Raw genomic sequence first — 5,646 nt, 5'->3', positions numbered from 1 at the left:
CAAAAGTCAAGTTGGGACTTGACTTATCAAAAGCACAAAAACAAAGAATGGGACAACTCAATAAGCTTGATGAAATAAGGCAAGATGCTATATATAGGACTAGTTTAGTCCAACAACAAAGATCTAGATGGCATGATAAATACATCAAAAAAATAAAATTTTAGCCAGGAGACTGGGCATTACTCTTTGATTCAAAATTCAAAAATTTCCAAAGAAAATTTCAAATTCATTGGCTTGGGCCTTATGAGATTGAAAATGTTTTTGATAATGGAGAAGTCAGAATTAGGACTATTGATGAAGAAAAAGTTAGTGTCTTAGCAAATGGACATCGACTCAGGATCTATCACAAGCCAATGACAAAGGAGGAATTTGTAAATATTTTCCAGGACAATTCTAATTTGAATTTGGTTAAGAAGAATTCTTCTTCTTCTCCACCTTAAAATTTTCTTTTTCATATATAAAAAAAAAGAGGGAATATCTATATATATATATATATATATATAAACATGAAAACCAACAATTGCTGGCATGTTTATACAGAAAATTCAAGATGAAAACCAAGAATTCTTGGCATCTTAAATTTTCTTTGTATCCAATTTTGTAGAAATCTATCTTCTTTTATCCCTTTATTTTCAAAAAAGAATAAATAGCTACAGAATTATTGATTTTCTGTAGCTCTGATGACTTTCTGCAGCCAATTTGAAAAACATCTCTGATCATACAATTGAAGGAATGATTGACTCCCTCCACTGCAAAGTACCTGGAGACAACATAAAAGGCAACCAAAGGTTAGCAAGAAAATAAATCAAAGGTATGCACTTCTTTAATTTAATAATAGGGATAAAAAAATTACATATATGAATTGTAAGACATAGTACTACCAAAAAATCAAAATCATTATTGCAAAGAGTTGGTCGTGTCATATCAAATCTTGCATAAATCCGCCATTCACTTCCAGTCATCATAGCTCATATCCCGATCCATTGAATCGGTCACCCAAAACATAAGCATGAATGATCTTAACAGTTAGATTCTGCCTCATTTCCTTATACCCTCACTACCTACGCTCTCATTGTTCCATCACTCACACTCTCGACCTCTCTGCTCTAAAAACCCTACCAAGCCATCCTACCCTGTCAAACAAAATAGTTTTGAAACAAAGATTCTTGGGCATGGGTATAATAGTCAGAACAGAGCCAACATGGAAGAAATTTTTGGAGGGGTATCCATAGGCAAAAGAATTATTGCAGAAAGGGAAGTGGCTAGAAATTTTAGAGAAATTCGATGGCTTCGATAGAGAAGTGACCAAATCCTTCGCCAGGGCCTTTGATGGAGTTGAAGTGGATATAGGGGACATCAAATTCACAGTGAAAAATTAATTTATAGCCAAAGTCACTGGACTACCGCAAATTGGAGAGAAATGGTTCAAGAGTAGAGGTATTGAAACAGAATACCAGAAGGTTTTCCTGAAGAAAACAAGCATGGACACCACAATTTTCAAGAAGGGCATCCCAAGAATGACATTGAAAAGTAAGTGGAGGAACCTACTTCTAATAATCCAAAAATTTGATACCTAGGAAGGAAGGTTTGGATGTATGTTTTTCTATCATATTCCACTGCTAATGAATTTTCTTGAAGAAAATGAGATAAAAATTATGTATTTCTTGTTGAATAATCTTAGAAATATGTGAGGAAATGTTCAAAGGATAATTTAGTTTATAGATAATACAATGTATCACCATGGTTTAGTCAAAATACTTGTTGAATTTTATCTCCAAAACATAGGTGATAATTGGGAGAGGTTTCTAGTAAGAAATCACATTCAGGAATAAAGTCATGGGCAACCGAATAGTAGTAGACCTAAGAGGGGAAGGAAAATAAAAATTGATAAGACACAGGAACAAGAACCACATCAGCCACAGAAATTGTCAGAAGATGACATTCCTCTTGTAGAAGTTTTAGAGAAAATAAATAAAAGAAATGTTAGAAGAAAGAAATCCAGAAAAGAAACAGAGATTTCACCACAAGCAAAGAAGCCTAAAATGGAAAGAAATAAAACTCAAAAGACCCCTATCATAGGTTTAAGAAGGTGTACTAGACTCAACTCAGCAAAAGGACTACCCTCAAAGAGCACAGAGCATGTTAGTATAGAAATAGAAGAAAACTCAGAGGCAGAAGAAGAATATTCAGGAACTCCTCGAAGGGTTTCATCTCCAAGGGTTTCATCACCAAGAGCTTCACCAATGAGGGTTTCATCACCAAGAGTTTCACCATTGAAGGTTTCATCACCAACTGTCACCTCGCCTCCTTAGTGTTCAAGACGAAGAACGCCAGAGATTGATTTCGTGTAGTGAGAGATCTATGATTATATTGAGTCCCTGGAGAAAAGGGACACAACAAGAACATCAATTCCAATTCAAGAGGAAGAAGAAAGTCAGTTTAATGAGCCACAAGAACCTCCAGTAGTCAATATATTGAAACAAGAAATCTTCGAACTGGAGACATTAAACAGGTACATTAAAAATGAAAATCAAACCTTGAAAGCATAGAACAAAATTCAAATAGATAAGAGTGACAACCTTCTCTTACATTTAAGTCTGTGGTTTAATAAGAACAAGAAACTAAAGAAGAAAAAAAAGGCTTTACAAAAACATGTTATAAACTTGAAATACAAGATCCTCATGAGGAAACCAAGGATGGAAATTACTAGAAAGAAAGTGAAAAGGATGAAGTTAGATGTACTGGTAGAAGTGTCCAAGCAAATGCAGTAGTTCAAGATGTCAATTTTGTGGTTTGTATAAGGACATACAAAATATTTAGTGTGGGGGAATGTAGAACTCCATAACTGTTTTGTTTTGACATCCTTTTTCCACCATTTTCCTCTTTTCCATCATCACTATCAACTCAATAACGTAGTAAATCATAGATTTTGATAATGTAATAACTCTTACATGTATTATTTTTCATAATTGTTAATGTTCCTTATTGTTATGTTAAATATTACATTAGCTACATAATTAACATGATTCTGCAGCTATTTTATAAATTTGCAGCTACCTCCATGGTTCACGAGGTTCTGATGCGCCAATGAAAAACTAAGCACATGGGTAGTTGAGGATCAATCCCCTCATGGATCTCATCCTATTAACTCGAGCCAATTCACCGAAGGAATCACACAGTGGTGCGGTCAAAGAAACAAGTCAAACACATAGAAGAAAAAATCTGAGTGCATTAGTTTTCTTCGATTTTCTTTCCAAATAGAAAATCGACGAAATTAAGATTTTGCATTTAGTTTCAAGTTTGAATAAGGATTGAAAAACATACCTATAGGTGTAGAAGTCTCAAAATATTGAGCATGCATTTTATATAAATATGTATTTATATAAATATGTATCCTTTGTAAACAATATAGGAGAGGATGTAATAGTTAGTTGTTGAAGAATTGTGACACATACTTCTGTTCTTATCTTAGTTTGAAGTTACCTTTAAGTGATTCGATGCATATGTGAGTGTGAATCATACCTACTGGATGCGGAGGGCCCCTGCAAATAGTCAAGGCTTTTAGTTTATTTCCATTTCATTTCTTTATGATTGTTTTCAGTCAATTTCTTTCTGTTATCTCTGCATTCTAGTTTAGTTACTTCGCTATTTTTATTATTTCGTATAACTCAATTATCTTGTTTACCATTTCGTATTTCATTTATGCTTATAGTTGTTTAATAGTTCAGTCCTTCAACATTTTTCGCTTCATTACAATTAGTGTTTTCATGCTCTTTAGAATTAGAATTTATATCACTCTGTAGTTTGTAATTAGAGATTTCTTTCATGCTCCTTAAGATCATAATTAGATATATATATATATATATATATATATATATATATATGTATATGTATATGTATATGTATATATATATAGATATATTGTAGACAAGCTTTTGTTTGTGTTATGAAACCAGCTCAAGAAAAAGATAGAAAAGATAGATCAACGCCTTAAAATTCAGCCTCTTCGAGGGGGCAACCTCCTTTACATTACATAAATGAAAAATTCTTGGATGATACAAATGAAAAGACCTCCTTTCTATATATAGAAGTCTAAGGGGTCATAACATAATCAGAGCCGACATAACAATAATAATGTAAGGGCACAATAATAACAATAGTGGGCTTCTATGGGGCACAATAGTAACAATATGGGCACTACATGGGTACATCAATATAATAAGTGGGTTGTACTAATAAAAATAAGGGGTTACACTAGTAGTATAGGGGCCTAACATGCCCCTCTCCTTCAAAAAGCGTTGTCCTCAACGCTTGAGTAGTTCTTGATGCTTTTGTATAAAATTCTTGTCCCCCCATGTGGAATCTTCAGTGGGTAAGTTCTTCCACTTGATGAGATACTCTGAAATTGATCGATTTTGTAGCTATCAGGTTCTTGTTTCTGTGACTGCTCCAGGTTCCAATATGATTTTTCCTTCCTCTTCAATTTCTGGCAATATTGTTTGAATGGGGATCTTTTGCAAATTTTGAATAAGTGGCCATACTTCTTCATCCTTCTTCCATTCATCCCTTGCTTCGTTTATCCAATCTGGTTGGATAATAGAAATAACACAAAACAATGCTTCCACATCCTCATCCTTGAAGAGTCTTCCCATTTGGTAAGGTCGCCATTTTTTAAGTGCATGTAGTATTGCCAACATTTCCTTCTCATAAATAGCTTGCTTGAGATGTAGCAGTAAAAATACCCAATCACCTAGATCAAAACATTTTTCACTACGATGTTGATCTACATGTTTTTTCATTTGATTTTGCACTGAAATGGCGTTATCCTTTAAAAGTTGGAGAACTTGTTGTTGATGCTCGATGTGATCTTTCACTGCTTGAACCTTTTTCTTCTTGATATGTCCTTCTATCTCTAGAGTTTGAGGAGTGGTAATTTCTTCCAATCCTTTACAAGATATGGTCGGATTCATTTCTTGATGCTCGATGTGATCTTTCACTTCTTGAACATTTTTCTTCTTGATATGTCCTTCTATCTTGATAGTTTGAGGAGTGGTAATTTCGACCAATGAATTAAAAGATATGGTTGGATTCATTTCTTTTTTCTCGATGTGATCTTTCACTTCTTGCACCTTTTTCTTCTTGATATGTCCTTCTATCTTGAGAGTTTGAGGAGTGGTAATTCTTGCCAATGCTTTACAAGATATGGTCTGGTTCATTTCTTCTTTCTTTGGGGTGGGGTCTTGGCGTATATCTTCTTCCTTTGATGTTTCTTGATCCTTTTCTTCCTCCTCTTCATATTCTATGTAAAATAATTTCTTCTCAGCACACTTGTGACCTTTAGTGCATTTGCTATCACAATTGTAACAAAGCCCTTTTTCTCTTTTTTCTTCCAATTGTTGTGGTGTAACCCTTGTAGGTTGTGGAAGGCTAGGAGAAACAACACTTCCATCTTTATAGTTGTGAGGGGTATGCTTCCTGGTTTCCATAATTATGCTTTCCACTATGTCACAAAGCCCTTTTACTCTTTCCAATTGTTGTGGTGTTACTCTAAATAAGGTGTTGCTCTTTGTATCCCAATAATGTGTTATCATTTCCTCTATGAAAATTGACCACGTAACAAGTTGTTTACGAGAACAAAGCCCTTCA

This window comes from Pinus tabuliformis, chromosome X (genome assembly GCF_031772625.1).
Source record: "Pinus tabuliformis cultivar Carrire ecotype Pingquan chromosome X, CPIR1, whole genome shotgun sequence".
Classification (NCBI taxonomy): Eukaryota; Viridiplantae; Streptophyta; class Pinopsida; order Pinales; family Pinaceae; genus Pinus; species Pinus tabuliformis.
Note: the sequence above shows the minus strand (reverse complement) of the source record.